The sequence below is a fragment of the Pipistrellus kuhlii genome, unplaced genomic scaffold (assembly GCF_014108245.1).
Source record: "Pipistrellus kuhlii isolate mPipKuh1 unplaced genomic scaffold, mPipKuh1.p scaffold_m20_p_6, whole genome shotgun sequence".
Taxonomy (NCBI): Eukaryota; Metazoa; Chordata; class Mammalia; order Chiroptera; family Vespertilionidae; genus Pipistrellus; species Pipistrellus kuhlii.
In genome coordinates, this window is record NW_023425562.1 from 21302240 (window position 1) to 21322533 (window position 20294).

The following is a 20294-nucleotide window of genomic DNA, read 5'->3' on the forward strand; positions in this document are numbered from 1 at the left end:
TTATAAGGAAAGCTCAGTCATTCCTTCCTCTGCTCTCCCTCTCCCCCCCATCATTTATTTAGGTCACTTCAGGGAGCAATAGGAGTATTTAGGGTCTTAATTGTCTTAAAGGAAATGCTTACTTAGTTTTGGGGCTTCACAAAGAAGAAACAGGCCCTGGAGAGAGTCTGGCCCATCTCTGATGACCCTTTGTAGAGTCAGTGATCTGAGTCTCTGTTTTGGAACTACTTATATAATGTATACTCCCTGTTATTTGTGTACTTTTAGCAGCCGAGTCAGGTAATCCTAATCATAAGATGTTTTAGTAGAGGGCAAACCCCTAAATGCTTTGTAGAATTCCAAGTGTCTACAGTAGACAGATCACCGAAGACTGTTTTTTTTTTTTAGGTCTTCCTGGAAAGACTCCCAGGCCATCTGCATTTTGAAGACAGCTTTCTAAAAGCATGTCTGGCTATAGAGGCAGTGTTTCTCCTGACTTCATTGACAAACACAGGAAAATAATCACCTTAGTGGTTATTTTTGTTACCTACAGAACATGTGACATTTTCTTTTTCTAAGAGTAGGGTATTAAAAACGTCCCTAAATGCCTCTGCCTCAGCCCTGCCACCATGGCTTTGTCCGGAAGGAAGTCCAAAAGGTCTCCCGGTTTAATTGGCATATTACCCTTTTATTAATATAGATATTAAAGAACACCCAAGTAAAGGGAGAGATAGATTATATTGCAAATATTAGGAAACTCACTACTGTAAAGATATTGGTTCTTTACAAAACATGGAATGCAATTCTAGATTAGAGGAGAGTTAGAAATAAATAGTCAAGTTCAAGATAGAGTTCGTGATTGGATCCTATATCCATAAAAAAAGAAAGGGAAAAAAAATCTTCCTTTCATCCTTACCCTTCAGCTACTCTGGAGAGACCTACCATTGTTTCCAATTTCTCATGCATCCTTCTAGAAATACTCTATATGTATGAAAGTAAATATGCACTGTTTTTTCTTGTTACAAATGTAGTAGTATACCATTCATATTGTTGCACATCAGGCTTTTAAAAATAAGTATTTTGGATATTTTTGTATCACTAAGTAATTATCATTATCTAAATTATTATGCCTGCATACACTTCTATTGTTTGGAAGGACCTTGGTTTATTTAACCTATCTCTTATTGATAGATATTTATATTATTTCTAATCTTTTACTGTAATGCACTCAGTGAATATACATTTCACACTTGTGAATGTATGCTTTTATGATAAAATCCTAAAAGTGAATTTGCCAAGGCAAAGGATGTGTGAATCTATTTGATTGCCTAATGATATTATACCAATGTATGACTACATCACAAATAGATGAAAATTCCTATTTTCTAACACCAAACGGTGTATTATCAGATTTTTTGACATTATCCAGTGGTAGAGGAAAAAAAGAGTATCAACTAAGGTTGACTACTTTCCATATATTCAGAATTGTATGTATTTTCTTTTCTGTAAATCCCTGCTCATATTCTGACCTTATTGTCCCTTTGGGTTATTGGACTTTGATTTATCAATTTCTAGAAGCTCTTTATAGATTAAGGAATAGGTTATTCATCATATGAAATACATTTTTCCCGATTTGATTTTTACTTTGCTGATAATTATTTTTACCATGCAAAACAATTTTATTTACACATGGTCAAATTTATCAGTATTTTCTTTAATGACTTCTGTATTTTATATATTTGTAAAGGCCTCCTCCCCCATTGTGAAGTTATAAAATGTTCTATTCTGAATTTTTCTAGTACTTGTATGGCTTGATATTTTTGCATTTAACTTTATAGCTCCAGGAGTTATTTTCAGTGTGAGGTTTGACTCTACTTAATAACCTCACCTTCTCAGCTACTAGTAGATAGATTAATTTTGACTGCAGAAAAGAAAAATCTGATAGAGTCTTGATCATCTTTTAGGGGATAGAATCTCTTATACTCAAAGTAACTGGAATAAGCACCTGAAATCAAAGTTCCCTCTTCCCCACGCACAGCAGGTGGGGAAAATGTCAGTTTTAAACTGAGTTCTTTTTAAATATTCCTTTTCACTTCCCCAAACCTACTATTACTGCTGTAACATAGGCTTCAGGATGTGTTAGGATTTTGTCTCATTTTTGTGCCATTTTGAAGTTGTTAGTTTCTGATGTCAGGAAAGGGCACGCCTTCATTTCATGTATAAGCTCTATCTAAATTGTGGTGTAGCATGAGTTATAATGAATTTTATGATCATCAGTTTCAGGAGGCTCACCTTTTTGGTTGTTTGCCTGATCCCAAGGCCACCTCATCCAATGATCTTATTTATTTATTTTTGGTTTTTGATTAATCCTCACCCAATGATATTTTTTCCATTGACATTTTTAGAGAGAGTGGAAGAATGGGGACAGAGAGAGAAGAACATCGATGTGAGAGAGACACATAGATTGGTTGCCTCCCACATATGCCTGACCTAGAGCCAAAGATTGAGCCTGCAACCAAGGTGTTGACTGGAATTGAACCTGGGACCCTTAAGTTCAAAGGTGGAAACTCAATCCACTGAGCCAAACAGGGCCAGTGACCTTTTCTTTCTTTCTTTCTCTCTTTCTTTCTTTCTTTCTTTAACTTTCTTTGACTAACTATCTATCTATCTCTATAAAACTCTAATATGCAAATAGACCAAATGGCAGAACAGCCGAACAACCAGTCGTATGACATTCACTGACCACCAGGAGGTGCACGTGGAACATGGCAGGCATTGGCCAAGGCATGATGGTGGAGTAGGTGAGCAGGGGCACCAGACCAAGGTGAGGTACCAGTCTCTGTCATCAGGGTGAGCCTCTGATGGTTACTGAAAATTCTTTGCTCCTATGCGCCGCAGTCCCACTTGGCACTTGCACCTGCTGCCGGTGCCAGCTCCACTCACACCTACTTCTGGTGCTGGAGCCACCGTTTGCACCTGCTGCCAGTGCCCGGCCCCAGCCCCAATCGCTTGGCGCTGTCAGCGGGTGCGAGTATTGGCTGCCAGCCCTGATTGCCCCTGAGGGCTTCTCTACCTCCCCTGCTCCTGAAGGGCAATCTGGGCAGCAGTCACTACTCACACCCACTGATGGTGTCAGCCCCACTCCCACCTGCTGGTAGCGCTGGCCCCAGTCGCTCCGCACCATCAGCAAATACCAGCGGGGCCAGAGCTGTCAGTGAGTGGGAGTGGGGCTGCTGGCAGGAGGGGTCAGGCAGGGGTGTGGAGGATGGGCCAAGACCTATCCCTGTGCCCACTGCAGCCTTGTGGCCCACAGTTCCTTTCAAGGTGCATGAATTAGGCACTGGGCCCCTAGTTGTATTATAAGATAAGTTGTGAGCATATAAAGACACCTTCCTGATCATGATTTCACATTCCTATCATTGTTCTCGACATAGACATATATACCTTAAAAGCTTTGAAACTCTGTTCAATCTTTTTTTTTTTTTAATATATTTTATTGATCTTTTACAGAGAGGAAAGGAGAAGGATAGAGAGTTAGAAACATCGATGAGAGAGAAACATCGATCAGCTGCCTCTTGCACACCTCCTACTGGGGATGTGCCCGCAACCCAGGTACATGCCCTTGACCAGAATCGCGAACCCGGGACCTTTCAGACCGCAGGCTGATGCTCTATCCACTGAGTCAAGCCGGTTTCTGCTCTGTTCAATCTTATCAATGGAAACAGAATCAGCATTTTTCTTTATTAGAACTTGTGGTCCCTACTATGCTAATTGGTCTTGGGTTGAATGATATTAACTTTGACTAGAAACTCAAAAAAAAATATTAAAATATCATTGTAAAACTACTTATCTCATTATTTTAATTAAAGAAATAGTTTTCATGTGTTTGTGTTTTTTTCTATTCTGTAGTCTTATTTTTAGGTGCCTCCTGTTTGCTAGACATTGTGTTAGGAGCTGGGCTACAAAGTTGAATAAAGTACATTCTCCATGTGTGCAGAAATATATCAAGTATTCATAATGTACTGTGCTGAGAACTATAATTGAGATGCTTATTAGGTATTGGTCAGAATTCTTTTAAAAATATATTTTTATTAATTTCAGAGAGGAAGAAAGAGGGAGATAGAGATAGAAACATCAATGATGAGAGAGAATCATTGATTGGCTGCCTCCTGCACACTCCCCACTGGGGATCGAGCCCACAACCTGGGCATGTGCCCTTGACCGGAATCAAACTTGGGACCCTTTAGTCCACAAGTCGACGCTCTATCCACTGAGCACAACCAGCTAGGGCTTGGTCAGAATTCTTAGTAGGAAATGACAAAATCCATTCTAGTTGTACAAGTGGGAAAGGTAGCTTATAGAGTCTCCAGGAAGTTGATGGATCTGGGCTTGAATGTTACACGAATGGGAAAACAGTCAGGGACCATGTTCCATGAGAAGTGCCTAGACACACTAGGAAGGCTGTTTTAGAGAAAACACCACTGCAGCCTTGACTCACTTCTTCACAAATGACATTAGATATTTGACATCAGAAATTAATGCCCTAACACAGCCCTTTAGCATGAGCTCATTTTTTTCTTATGGTCTCAGGGCGGTTAGGTGCAGTTAACCCAATTCATGACCTTGGCGTTCCTTGTGTCCCTCATTGGTCTGCACAGCAGCCATGGAGTTTGCAGTAGCTTTGCCTTCAGTATGGACTTTGCTTCAGGTGACCATAGATGATTATTTTTTAAAACTCTTAACACTGCATGTGTTTGACTGCTAGCATCCCATCCTCTAATGCAGGGATTGCAAAACCACAGCATGCATGCCAAATATGACCTGCCACTTGTTTTGTAAATTTATCATAACACAGCCATGTTAATTTATTTGCACTGTTTCTATGGCTGCTTTTGCACTGTAGCTGTAGGACTGAACAGTTGTAACAGGGGCTACTTGCTGTATTAGTTCTTTAAGGTAATCAGTTATTGCCCTGGCTGGTATGGTTTCATGATTAGAGTGTGTGGAGGCAACCAGTCAATCTCCCCTCCCCTCTCATCTTCTCTTGTCTTCTCTCTTCTAGTCCTCAGCTTCAGATGGTGTCTCCATGTCATAGAAGATCCTATTATTAGAAGTCTAGTAAGCTCTCTGCTATAATGTATGATCTTGAGAAATGGCTAGAAACTAGTGGCTGTTGAGGAGTACTTAGATCAGTCTTTCCTGTAAGGTAACTAAATCAGAATTATCCTTGCTGATATTTGCAGATAATGAAGTCACTGGTTGGGTGCATAAGCTTTGTAGGGACCGTAATTCAGGTATAACTTTGTTCTTCTCTTGTTTCAACCTATAAAATATATTCAGTTCAGACTGAAGTCTTCTGGTCTTATTCCCTGATTCTCCTACTGTGGGAATCTGAGGGATCCAGAAGTCACAGTGTCATTGTCCCTTCCAGGATTTTCTTTTTTCACATTCACTCTGAGCTTATTGGTCAGCTTTCTCTAGTTCCTGTAACACATGAGGCCAGCCTGCTTTTGTTCTCTTTCTAATTTGTTTACATTTATCTTCAAGTATGTCACTTTTCTTTTTGTTCTCCTCCTCGGGACTTGTAAAGACTTTTAGAAACATCAGTACCTACAAGTTTTCTTATCTCACTGCCAACAGCTTTTGTCCAGCCAGATAGGGAGGGAAGGGTCCCTTTCATCTTTTGCAAGTCGGTTCTCCTTAAAGACTGCGCTGCCCCAGGCCTGGAATTTGTTCCTGGCTAAGAATTTTTATCTGTGGACACAATAGCCTCTTTGCAGCTTCAATAATAGTCTTTTTATTGGTTGCATGATTACACATTAGTTTGAAGTTACCTTTGGACTAGGGGCTCATAGCCTTAATCTTAATTTAATCTTTCATTGTACTAAAATCCACTGGATGTATAGTTATCATCAAGCTGCCAGGAGCAATATGATCAGTCATGGGAAGTGGGAAGAAAGCTCTGAGTCCTTTTTCTGTGATGTCTCCTTAAAGCTTTTGAAGGCGGGCTCTGGCTGAGAGCTTGGAGGCTGTTCAGGGCACTTCCTCTGACACGAGGGTCCTGCTTCATCCTCCCAGGTTTCCATCTGGCCTTTCTAACACTCTTCCTTTTTCTTCCATTTTATTTCCTTTTCTTTTCCTAGAATCTGCTTCTCTCCTTTCTTTCGCTATTCTTGCTGGGCCTGACCAGCAGCCCCTGAACAATGGATGAACAGATTACTCCAGCAGTTTCACTGTGAAAGAGAATTGCCTGCCTCCTTAGCCTTTTATTGTCGCAGCAGTTAGAGATAAAGTTTATCTTTAAGGTACAGTCAGCAGGGTGAGTAATCTTGGGAGGACACACATGTTTACATTGTTCTCTAGGCCAGCGTTTTTCAACCGCTGTTCCGAGGCACAGGTGCAGACAAGACAAGAATTTTATAATTTTTCACTATTTTGTTTACTTACTATTTCATAATAAAGTAATTATAAAATACTTTCTTTGTGTTTATTTGATTCCTATTCAAGAGAATTACTTTATATGTAGTCAATATAGGCACAGAGTTAAATTTTTTAACATTTTCTAATGGTGGTGTGCCTCGTGATTTTTTTCATGAAACAAGTGTGCCTTTGCCCAAAAAAGGTTGAAAAACACTGCTCTAGGCAAGGGTATCCAGGTATTAAGCATGAAGATTCCAGTAAACCTGTGAGGGTCTGCACATGCACAGGCTTATTTGGAAAGGTCGAGGAATAATTAGGGGTGCTGCTTTCAACACTCCCCTTAGTCTCCCTGATGTCAGAATTCCGATGAACAGGGCAGGCGGCCTTTCACACTTCACTTTTCTCAGAATGTCCTCCTTACAACTTTCCAACCAAGTCTCATGCTTCCCCACGTATTATGCTCTTCATGATCGTTGCTGTCATCAGGTAGCTTGAATATGGTTGCAGTGCCTGAGCAGAGCTTAGAGACTTCATTTCCTCCCACTTTCAGGGGTGCCTTCTGTTACGCCCAGATTTTGTGATCCCCAAGGACCACCAGGGAGCCGAGTCTGATGCAATAGCAGAAAGCCTGTTCCATGCCAGCATGGGCTCTGAAACTTACACCGACATTGGCGTGGCGGAAGAGCACGAGCTTCACAGATCAAGGGGTTTTATAGGGGTGGTGATGTCACTGCTTTGGTTGGGTGAGGGCTAGGGTCCAGTTACAAAATGGAGGATAGCTCTGCCTTGCCCCACAGAACAAAATGGAGTCAGGAGTTAGCCCTGCCCCGCCCTGCCCTCTCACCTTCTACATGTGGGAAAGGTCCCAGTGCCCACCCCCTGTGCCAGGCACAAGCTGGCAGCACACCTCCCGGGCCAGGCCAGGGGAGTGGAGGGCAGGAGCAGGGCCCTGGAGACTGTGCTCAGCTGGCAGAGTGTGGCTCATGTCTCTCCACTGTTTCCAATGGCCAGACAATGTGTTTAATATTTTGAATGTTTCCATTCTTTCACTTATTAATCACTGCTATAAATATCTCTCTCACTTATAAGTCAGATATGTGTACATATTTGTGGCACTTGGTATATATCATCCGGAAGAACTTAAAAATAGCTTTTTGTCTTTTTCTTTTTATGGAAGTAATAGTATGTTTTTATTATAAAATGAATGCTTTTTAGAAAAATTTAAAATACCAATAGACTGAAAGAAAATAAAACTATCTTTAGTGTTCTAGTAGATTGTCTTCTTTTTTATGCAAAATGCTATTTTTCCTTTTTCAAATATGAAACCCTACTGCATACATCTTAACACGAAAATGAGACTTTTTTCATATCATTGGTAAAAAGTTAGTGCTGCGCAGGCAGGCTAAACAGCCATCTCAGAGGGTGAGTAAAGAAAACTTGAATTTATTTAAGGAAAAGGGGATGGGGGATGGGGATATCCAAAGGGAAGGGCTACACAGCACCAAGCCAAAGGATACTGGGTCCATGATGGCAGCAAAAATATACTCAGGACAGTGAAACAGGAAGGGCATAGAAGAAGCAACAGGAGCCGAAGCTGGTTTGGCTCAGTGGTAGCGCGTCGGTCTGCAGACTGAAAGGTCCCAGGTTCGATTCCGGTCAAGGGCATGTACCTTGGTTGCAGGCACATCCCCGGTAGGGGGTGTGCAAGAGGCAGCTGGTCGGTGTTTCTCTCTCATCTACGTTTCTAGCTCTCTATCTCCCTTTCTCTCTGTTAAAAATCAGTAAATTAAAAAAAAAAAGAAGAAGAAGAAGAAGCAACAGGAGATAAACTTTATCTTTTAGGTATAATCAGCGGGTGAGTAATCTTGGGAGTGCTGCTTTCGCTCACTGAGAAGTCAGAGAAAAGGGGGCTTGGAGACAGATTCAGGGGGTTAGCCCCGGACAAGCTGCCGCTGCCCGTTGCTCCCCAGGTTGCAAGTTTCATGGGGACTTAGAGGTTAGGGGATACGTGCCTACAGGGAGGGAGAAGAGAAGGGAATGGCAGGGCCGTGCTCCCTGGAGGGATGGTCACTGGCTCCTTTGTCCTGAGTGTATTACTTCTCTTTCAGGGTCATGGTCTCTGCTAATTGGTTGGTGCCAGGGCATGGGGTCATTAGTCAGTGTGGCTGATCCTGAGGTCACCACTGTGTCATTTGTCTGGTTTTGCTGTTTTTCTGAGCCTGGAGCTAAAATATACCGGAGGCTTAGATGTTATCTTTAGTGAGGAAAAGGTCAGGGGGTCTAAACTGCATGACTAGCTAGGGGAGGAACCTGGGGACAAGGTTCTTGTTTTCTCAATTTGCCCCTTGTTGAGCATCCTGGGGCTTTCTGCCTGCTGAGTTTCTGTACCTCAGCATCAGCCTGAGAACTGAGGGGTCCCAGGTTTAATACCCGTCAAGGGCACATGCCCGGGTTGTGGGCTCCATCTCCAGTGGGGCGCTTGCAGGAGGCAGCCGATCAATGATTCTCTCTCATCATTGATGTTTCTATCATTCCCTCTCCCTTCCTCTGAAATTAATTTTTTAAAATGTAAAAAAAAAAAAAAAATTACATAAACAACTGGTTAATATAATATTGACATGTTGACCTGCAAATTTTTCTAAAATAATTTACATTTCTGCGAGTATAGACATGTTTCTTTACTTTACCCTCACTAGCACTTTCCTCCTGAAAGTGGCATTATTGAAAGCTTATCTTAGAGACCTTTTTGTTTGTCTTCTAATGAGCTTCCTTAGCAGAGGGAAAAGAAACAAGTTAGTCTCTTCTGTTCCCTCTTCCTAAATTAACCGTCCAGCAGCACCCTTCACACTGTAAACCTTTCTTCTCACTTACTGCCCTTTCTCTCTCTGCTGGTTTCTGTCTGCATAGTGTGACAGGACTGAAAGCCACCAACAATTTAGCCAGTGTTGTACGTGCTGATTAACAATCAGTTTTCCCCTTCGGAATTAATGCCTGTCTCAGGGAAATGGCTGATCAGCATTGCTTTTGCTGTAAAAACGAGGCAGCTTTTAGAGGTAGGCTGGTTTTTTCAAACATGTTTGTTGGCAAAGATATATGTAACACCTTCTGCAAGTTACAACTGTGCAGGAAGCTCTGCATATATTTTCCTTACAGGCAAACCTCTCCTGTTTGGAAATAGGGCGGTGGGGGGTGACGGGGAGTATTGCTGATCATGAAACACTACAACTGCTTCTGCCCCAGAATTGGTGGGTAAGTAGTAATAAGACATCTTTTGTTTGTTTGGAATGTATATGCAATTACATATTGTTTGTGGATCTGCTCTTAAACCTTTTTATTATCCTATGTAAACTGTGTCATAAGAAACATTCTCCTGTAAGTCTTGAGCAGGGCTCAGTGTCATTACAACAGTGTAGGACATGTTAAAATAGAGACCTTATTCCGGTCCTGTTTGCATTTCAGTTGTTTTGTTTTTTATAGAATACACATGTATTAGAATTTAATATCTGATTCACACCTTAAAGAAAATGATACTGTGTAGATTAAACTTATAGACGAATGAATTAAAGTCAGTTGTTCTTAACCTGACCAGATAGCTTGGTTGGAAAGGTTGTGGGTTTAATTCCTGGTCAGGGCACATACCTAGGTGTTTGCAGGTTTGATCCCGTCAGGGTGGATATGGGAGGCAACCAATTGATGTTTCCCACACTCTCTCCCTTCCTCTCTCTCTAAAATTAATAAAAACATAACATTGAGTGAGGATTAAAAAACAAAGGTTAGTTATTTTTTAAATATTGTTTCTTTTTATAATATTTTAGAATTCATCAACTTAAGTAAAACACCCCACGGGCAACAAGTGTTAGGGAGCGGGTCTGGGGGTGCTGTGGGGAGGCGATGTGTTTGGTGAGTGTCCGGAGCAAAGCACTGCTCACTTGAAGCGCAGAGATTTGTCATCCAAATATGTGCAGTTTGCCGGTGCTGGAATAGTTTGAACTTCAGAAAACAGCTTCTTCCCCCGAGTTGCTGCTTGGCCATTGTTCCGATGCCAGGAGAGCCCATCTCACACCAGGCTCATGGCACTTGTGCCCAGCCCTGGGGCTGTTTCTCTGCCAAGCGGAGCCGTTAGCTTACCCAGCAGCTTGAGAGGACCCAGGCGCTTCAGTGCCCCACCTTTGGTTCACGCCTGCAGTCTGTTCTATAGCTTTTCAAACCTGCCTCTGCTTAGAGGCATATTGTCAACTATAAAGAGCCTGAGGCCAAAAGGCCTGGACTGAAGTAGCCTTAGGAGATAGACATTCTCTTTTCAGGGCAGAAGCACCCACGGCTCTTTCCTTTCTTTTGGAGCCAAGAAGACGGCAGTGGTTCTGGGAGCTGCGCTGCCAGCAGCTGAGCTGCGTGCGGTGTGCCAGGCGGGCAGCTGACATTTGAGCAACTGAGGACATTCCATGGGTTATTACTCTATTCCTTTTCAGAAAATAGTTTCTTTTTTTTAAAAAAAAATTCTTGCTTTGGCAGCATTCAATTAGTGATTCTTATGTCAAATGTCCATGAAGAGGATTAATAACTTGACATTTTATTCTCAAGGGGGTAGATGATAAGGAATGAAGGAAAATACTAGTGGATTCTTAGGCACATTATCTAACTTTCCTTAGGTTTGTTTTTTCATATGTTGTGAGGATAATCTTGTCTCTCCTGTTTCATGGAGTTGATGAGGAAGTTTATGTAAAAAGTACACATCTGGACTGTACCCAACTAGTGGAATGTAAGGAGCAGTAAGGTGGTGGAAAGAGTCTCCCAAGCTTGGGCTACTTTGTGACCTTGAGCAAATGGCTAATGTCTCTCGGCCTCAATCTTTTCATCTGTAAAATGGGAATAGCAATATCTGACTTACAGGACTGTTACAAAGATTAGAAATAACAAACGTAAAGCAATGACAAATGGTAGACATAGTTAAGTGGCAGTAATAGTTATTAGATTTAATGTATAGATGAAGCATAGTAACTTCCATCTTATATAAAAACTGCTGTTTGAAATTTTAACCCTGCTATTCTGGCTTCTGTAAACATTTGCTTGCTTGCTTGCTTAAATAATAGGGAAAATAAGACTACTCCCACTCCAGAGAGGCCATAAACTCTGCCCCAGACAGAGTTGTCAGTGCTGGCACTTCTCATGGCCCCTTCCCAGCATGCAGGCCTTCTTTCTCAGAAGGTTCGGAAGTCTCATTCCAAATTTGGGAAACAAAGGACTAGGAAAGATATAGATAGGGAAAGCTTCCTCCGTGTTTTTGCTCAGATTTTGAGAGACATTTTTCTCTGAGCCCACTGGTATAATAATAATGAAGTGTAATTCCATTTCTCTAAGCGTTGCTTGGTTTTTCTCCCGTAACAGATATTCACACTGGGATGTTAGGATTTTTCACCTGGATAAACCGGTTCAGCTTGTAGATGTCAGGATTAGCAAAAGGCCCTGCTAAAAACTGATAGCAATAACTGATGATAATAGATAATATTTTTAAAAGTAAAAGTAATACATGCACATCATTTAAAATTCCAGATATGCATCATTATTCTGCTTAACCCCTTACCCTGAGGGAGCCATTTTAATTTTTTTGTTTGTTAATCCTCACCTGAGGATATTTTCCCATTGATTTTTAGGCAGAGTATAAGGGAGGGGGAGAGACACAGAGAGAGAAAATATCGATGTGAGAGAGACACATTGATTGGTTGCCTCTGCACTTGCCCCGACCAGAGCTGGGGATCAAACCTGCAACCTATAATAGATACGTGCCCTTGACTGGAATTTACCCAGGACCCTTCAGTCCCCAGGTCAACACTATTCACTGGGCCAGACCGGCTAGGGCTAATTTTTTCTGCTTTTAATTCTTTTGGCGGTTACCTCCATTTAAATATTACCTCCATTTATTTTTTTAAATTCTCTTTTTTGTCAAAATGGTACATGCATGTATTTGCTTCGTTCTTTTTAAGATAAAATATCATTAAAAACTTACACTAAAAAATCAGCTATCCCCTATCCCACCCCTCTATTCCCTCCTGTTCTTTTCCCAAGAGCATATACTTTTGATTCTATTAGCGGTTTGTTCTAGTATTTTTAATATATCCTAAATAATATGCTTATATAGCTATATCTTTTTAAAACATATTTTATTGAGGAAATTTTTAAACACATAAAAAAACTAAAGAGAATAATATACCACTTCATGAACCACTCATTACCCATCTCCAGGAATCAAGATCAGTTTTATTTCGTTTATACCTACAGCCATTCTCCCCCTGCTACTAGATATCATGTCATTTTTTCAATAACTACTTTAGCATGTATCTCTGAGAAAATAAGGGCTCATACACACACACACACAGCCATAATCATATCACATAATTAATAATCCCTTATTATTAGCAAATACCACTAATTCTTTATTTTAAATATATTTTATTGATTTTACACAGAGAAGAATTGAGAGAAATAGTTAGAAACGTCGATGAGAGAGAAACATCGACCAGCTGCCTCTTGCCTCTTGCACCCCCCAACTGGCGATGTGCCCTCAACCAAGGTCCGTGCCCTTGACTGGAATCGAACCCAGGACCTTTCAATCCACAGGCCGACGCTCTATCCACTGAGCCAAACCGGTTTCGGCACACTAATTAATTCTTAAATATTTTGTTGTTCAAATCAGATCCAAACCAGAACCACACACCACCTTACTGCTCTTCCTTTATTCATCAGTTTTGTTTGTTTGTTTGTTTGTTTTCATCAGTTTTAGATGTTACCTGTTGACCAACAAGCAAGGCTTTAGCTTTTCTAACACCAGAGGGCTCATACATACTTCTCATACTACTTCTAACTTTTTTCTCCCAGTATCACAGTTTGAATTAAAATCTGTGTTATGGAATGGCAAATATTATTTACTATCGAGCCAATAACATTCTAATTATTTTTTCTTTCTTTGACTATGTTCCCTGGACTTTTTAATAAGGATTTTTTTTTGTTCCTTATTGCTAAGGCTTTCCATACTTTCCTGTAGACTTTCAATACAGTTTTCAGAAAACCTATCAAGCCATCCATCAGTTCTGTTTTCCTGGAGCCTCCCACCTTCCCCCTGTGGTCAGACTGGCACTCCCTAGAGGCCTGAGAGTCAGTCCAAGTCCCCGAGCTGCCCTCATCGTCATCCTTGGCATTCTAAACTTCACTTGTTAGATTCCTGTTTTTCAAATCTCCTTAGTTTAAACCCTCATTTAGGCGAAGTTTGTTCTCCAGGAGTTTGCTGAGAAAAGAGTGAAAGAGAAACTTTTCTAAGTTCTTGCATGTCTGAAAATGTCTCTATTGCCTAAAATTCTAGGTTCCAAAAGGGTTCCCTTTCCCCCTTGAGCTCAGGGACCCTGTGCTGCTGATAAGAATTTTGAGCGCATTCCCATTCTTTTCTTTTGAAACGTCTGTTTGCCTCTCTAGAAATTTTTAGGATTTTTTCCATTTTGAATTCTGGAAGATTAGGAGCTACAGTCTCTTCATCTTTCTCAACACTCTGTAAACTATTCAGTTGGAAGATGCAATCTTCCTTCAGCTTTGAAAAATTTTCCTCATGATTTCTTAGATAATTTCCTGTTGTACTTTTCCCCCTTTCTATTCATTTTCTGGAATTCCTATTTAGTCTGATGGTGAACTTCCTGGATTACTGTTCTTTAGAGAGATTCTTTTTTATTCTGTGAATATTTTCTCCTATCCTTTGAAAGATTTCCTTTTTATTTTTTATTTTCCAGTCCTTACATTGAATTGTTCATTTCAGTATTCATCTGATTAATTTTTAAGAGCCCAGTATTATCGGTTTATTTCATGTTTTATGGACACAGCATCTTCAGAATCTCTCTGAAGACATAAGAATTTCTTTTAAGCTTCTCATTTGTCCAAATTTCCTTTTTCATTATAGGAACCATTTTCTCTTTATTGTTTTCCTCGGTTTCCTCCTTCCTACACATGATCTTAACAGTAGTCAAACCCATAACCTTTAGTGCACAGGACAATGGTCCAACCAACTGAGCCACCTGGCCAGGGCACATGATACTTATTAAATTCATGTGTTAACGGGAAAAAAAAACCATTTAAACCTGTAAAGAATTTTTGTGAGTTTATTTGAGCCAAACTGTTGACATATGCCGGGAAGCACAACCTCAATGGATTGAGACAATGCTCCGGAGAATGGTGGGTTACATTTCTATATTTATACATTGAAATCAAAGGAAAGGGACATAGGTGAGTTACATGAAATTCATTGGTGATAGATTAGGGAGGTGGGACAAAGCGAAGTGGGGAAACCTCTGGGACAGAGTAAAAGGTGAAATGATGGACCTACGCTTCTTTTACAGAGATGGATACAGGATACTCTAACGTAATTAATAGTTGACAATTAACTTGATAACAATAACAATGAGGGAATGTCTCAAGGCCATTTGTTGTGCCCTGATGGGTTGGGGGTAAAAAGGAAGTTACAAGTTAACCAGACATCTCACAGATATGTTATCTTAGAGTAGGGGTGTCGAACTCAATCAGAGAAGGGGCCAAAATCTAAAATCCAGCTTAAATCGCGGGCCGAATGGTTTACTGAACAGTCATAAACTGTCATTGTGATGGAAACGCAGCGGAGTGCAGTGATGACAGCGAGGTGCGGGCCACATTGCAAGGCCTGGCGGGACGGATTTGGCCCGAGGGCCTTGTGTTTGACACATGTGTCTTAGAGGAAAAAAGGCTAATGGCTCAGGAAGGAAGATCTAAGTTGATCTTTGTCAGATAAAATATCTGTCTAGGACATGACTGCCCACTATAACCTGTTTGTAGTTAGATATTTAATTTTCAAACCATCTTTTGTGGTTACTTTAGGTCTCTTGAGTTTGCAAAACTGCCACACAGGCCTCCCCTGAGCTTGTCAGGTTAGCATGTGGCCCTTTTTGTTCACACATGTTATTGCTCCCTTTACCTCAAGCTTATACTACTCAAGATTGTGTGTGTGTGTGTGTGTGTGTGTGTGTGTGTGTTTAGAAAATATTGAGTTTCCTTTTCTGTACCAGTGAACAAGGGAGAGATGTTGATCTCACAGAGTTTATGGTCTGGCTGGGAAAGACAGATAATATATACTTCCAATAACGTGTTAAGGGTTATGAGAGGAGAAATGGAGAATGCCACAGGACCGATACAGAAGCAGGAGCTAACTTGGCTCAGAAAGAAGTGACATTTAATCTGACATCTGATGGCTGAGTAGGATTTCAAAGCGCAGTGGCAAGTGGCAAAGCGCAGTGGCAAGGGAGAGCCTGGAATGATAGAAGGACTTCCTACTGTCAGAGCCCAGGCTCTGCAGAGTCAGGAAGTCTGCCTTTTCTGGACTTGGCATTCCTCCTCATGAGCAGGAGGCGATCACATGCCCGTCTCAGTTTTAAACACAACAAGGCTAAGATTGTTTAAAATTTACTCAAGAGTGCTTGGACCGGTTTGGCTCAGTGGATAGAGCGTTGGCCTGCGGACTGAAGGGTCCCGGGTTCGATTCCGGGCAGGAGCATGTGCCTTGGCTGCGGGCACATCCCCAGTGGGGGGTGTGCAGGAGGCAGCTGATTGATGATTCTCTCTCATCGATGTTTCTAACTCTCTATCCCTCTCTCTTCCTCTCTGTGAAAAATCAATAAAATATATTTTTTTAAAAAATTTACTCAAGAGTGAGGATCCATCTGTCGCATTACTGCCCCAGTCAGAAACCTGTGGGAAGCGGATCATGAGAAAGCTGCAAAGGGCAGGGAGGGGCGGTGTGGTACCCTGCAAAACCCTACCCATTTTCGAGATGCGTGATCAGGCTCCCCTTCTCCAGCCATTGGACTTCGGCAGTAATCTGAGGGGCACAAGGAAGTGGGGTCTTAGAACATGGAACCCTGGACAAACCAACAAACTGGAACATGTTTGTCACCTTTTGTGGGGCTGACTCCTCCCCCCACAAATGACTTAAATGCCTGATTTCAAAACGTTGTTTTGAGAGTAGGTGTGATTCTTTCTGTGTCTGTACCCCAGGAGGATAACTGGTTATTTCTGGGTGGTAGGATGATGGATGATTTTCCTCCCTTTTTTCTGTTCTTCTATATTTTGCTATTTTTTATAATAAGCAATTACGATTATGTTAGAGTATTATATGGCATATGGTGAACATTCGATAAAAGTTTTTGTTGTTTATGGATTTTTTATTTTAATAAGTCTCATAATATGTACAAAATGCTCATAAACTAGACCGGATCTTTTCCTTAAGAAGATCAAATGATAGCAGAGGAGTAAGATCTGCCCAGAAATAAATATGCCTCAAAAGAGAAGAGGAAAAGTTTCTTAAGAAACAGATAAAGTACTAAGGAAATTCCGAGGAGGGAGAAACTCCTTCCAGACTCGGGGTGAGGAGGTGAGAATTAAGGGCAGCTCTGTGGTTTGGGGCTGAGCTCTGGGCCAGCTCTGGGCTATGAAGCAGCCAAAGTCTCCTTTATCCTCCATGGGAGCCCATAGTGCTGGCTGTGAGTCAGAGACTTAAAAATACAGCGTGGGCTCTGTCACTCACTCCAGCGAACCTTTGTAGATTGGACAGTCTCTGCACACGTCAGTTTCCACACTTGTAAGACTAGAATATTAATACCTCCTGCACCTGATTGTTGGGAGGATGACATAAAGTGGTATTTATAGAGTGCCCAGCAGCAAGCATGGCCCCAAAGTACACCTGCCATTGTCAGAAGACAAAATGAGTGTGCTGGTGCTGTCACAGTCCTCTGTATGGATTCTGTCACAGGTGTACAGTTCGTCTGTAAGGAAAGTGTTACCAAATACATGTTACAGAAAGAAACTGTATCTTTGTTTTTATGAATGGGCTCCTTACTATTATATTCATTCAAGTAACAAGACTTGATTCAAAGCACTGAGGGTGATGTCAGTAAACTGACCTGTCAAGAGCCCATCCTCATTTCCTGATGCTACTCGGGCTTCTGGAATAAAGGCCCAGCCAAGCAATGGCCGGCCTCCAGGCCCTCCCCGCTGAGGGCTGCTGCTGAGAGCAGTCCTGCTGCTCTCGGCAGGCTTTTCCTTCCGTGCTCATCCTCATGTTCTAAAACACTGGGCCCTTTTTCTGGCTTCCCAGCATTCTTGACCGTATTCATTTGTTGTCACATCATCCTCAGGGCAGAGGATGGTAAAACTGAGTCAGAATTAGAAAATAATGTCTTTGCTATTAAGATGCTACAGCTTATTTTTTGCAAGTATTTTTTAACTTGTAGTATGTGTCAGGCACATAACCACATAAGGATTTTGCAGGATATGTGTCATTTTAATTCCTGTTTTACAGTGGTAAACCAAGGCACGTACACAGCTAGGTGAAGGTCATACACAGCTAGGAACAGGAAACCCAGGTCTCTGAGTCATCAACGGCTGCCCTCCCTGGGTCACCAGGCCGGTGCTCTTTTAATCCACTGCAGTCCCATCCTAACTGTGGGAAAGCCTTCAGATTGGCACACTCCAAGGTGGCGCAAAGTAGGGTTACAAACGTGAGTACATGAAACAGTTTATTCCTGTATTATTATTTATTAGCTAGAAGCCCGATGCACAAACATTCGTGCTAGAATGGGCTTTCCTTTCCCTGGCTGCCGCACTGCCTTTCCACTCCGGCCCCCAGAGCTGCCTCTTTCTGCTCCAGCCCGCCTTCCCGCTGCCCAGAGACAAGGGTGGGGCAGAATGCCTGCATTGTAGCCATGGCAACTGCAAGCGTCCCACCCCCATCATTCAGCCTCTATGTATACAAATTAATTGCTATCTTTGTTGGGATAATTTGCATATCATTCCTGATTGGCTGGTGGCTTAGTGGAAGTATGGTCAATTTACGTGATTGTCTATTATTAGGTAAGATTATTGTATTATTTTCCATACAAATAACAGTAAACTTACTTTGCCCCCCCTCCTATATATGGCCTGCTGGCCTGGCCCTTTTTTGATTAGCATCAAAATTTTCTGAGAACGAATTAAAATTCTGGTTAAGTTCCAAACAACCACAGCCTTACCCACACCTATAAATAGCTTCTTTACCAATAGAGTTCCAACCCCACTACCCATCCAAGTAGCGTTAAGACAAATCAGATCTGCCTCTTTAGGGGGGAGTGACCACACAGGATTCTGGTAGTAAAACAGGTAAGCACCGCCTCTTACCTAGTGGCCCCAAATGTTTTCTTTAAGCAGCAGATTTGACAGCTCTCCCCATTCCTGGCCTGGCTGAACCCAGGAAAACGCTCCCTCCCACACCTTGCCCATTTGTTTTAATAAGCCTAGCTCATTTTTCTAAGAAGAGTTGATCCCAATTAGAAATAAGGGCCAGACTCGGTGAAATAACCATTTTGAGAAGCAGCATTGGCATGTGTGCTGACCTAATTAAGACTCATTTTCCAAGTCTGGCCCTTTCATCTTGAGCTGTGTGACCTCCGGCACGTCACTTCTCTGTTTCATCTTCCTGTTCAGTAAAAAGTAAAATAGTGTAGCCCCGGAATTAGAATTAGGTACCTAATTCTCATAAAATGAGACTCAAATGAGGTTATGTACTACAACAATGAGAGCTACCACCTATCAACACTTATGTGTCAAAAATTTATAGTTCCCTTACATGTTATATAATATTCTCACAGTCCTAAAATGGAGGCCCTAGCATTCCATTTTACAGTAAAAATAAATAAGTAAATGAATAAATAAATAAAAACCACCCTGACGTAGTCACATAGGACTCAGATCCACGTCTCTGGCTCCTAAATTGATGCTGATACTCACTGTACGTGTCACATTGCTTTCCACTGTACACTAAAGTAGAGAGGTTTATATGTCTTCCCCACCAAGCACTCTACAAATGCAAGCAAGTATCTCTTGTAATCACTACTGTTCTAGTTAGTCTCTAAGGATAGTTAAATTCTCTTGCTTCTTTATCTTATCTTATAATTTATGCTGCCTCTTTCAGTGTCCCCCAGGATTTGCTTAGTGAATTCTTTCGGGTTTTCTCCCAGGGAAACAATTCTGCTCCAAAATAAAGGGGATTTGGGAGCCAGGCTGAGCCTGACCTCTTGAGCAGTGTCCTGTGACTCCTCCTGGGTTCTTCCCGCCCTCAAGCATGTAGTTAGTCAGCTTGTGATAAAATTCCTTTGCATTTGTTAAGCTGCTAAGTCATTGAACTGCAGGAAGGGAAGGCATCAATGCCGCTTTATTGATTGGGGAACTGACTGGCACCGTTCATTCAGTTAGGTGGGTGACTGAGATCAGAATCCAGTTCCTCAAGTTAAGAAAAGCGCTCTTAAGCCTTTCCTGTGGGCACCTGTCATTTCCCCAAAGTGAAGGAAAAGCTCACGCATGCACCGTGCCCGCATGCACCTAGAACACTGGGGGGACATTAAACGGCTTGGAAAATTGAGCAGGAAAAAAGATGGGGGTGGGCTGAGGAAGCAGATCTCCACCCTAACCTGGTAAATTACATCCCAAAGAGATTGGTTAAAAGGCCGCAGAGCAGACTAGCTAGCCCAGTGACTCAGAGGCAAAGGGGTTTGCCGGGAGCCCTGCAGTGAGCGGATAGGAAGCCTTTTGTCAGTAAGGCTACCGTGTTGAAAATTGAAGGAAGGATGTTAGGCAAATGTGACGAAAGCTCGGGATGTAGTTACAGCCCCCTGGCTCATTGTCCAGAGGAAATGGATCTCTCTTGTGGACCCAGAGGTGGAAACTGAGCAGGGAGCTGAGCGGCTGACATCATCAGGCTGAGCATTGAATTACAACAAATGTGGACTGACTTGGCCGGAGAGACGTGGGAAACACCCACTAAAACCTCGAAGTGCATTTTATTTAGGAGACACAGGGAG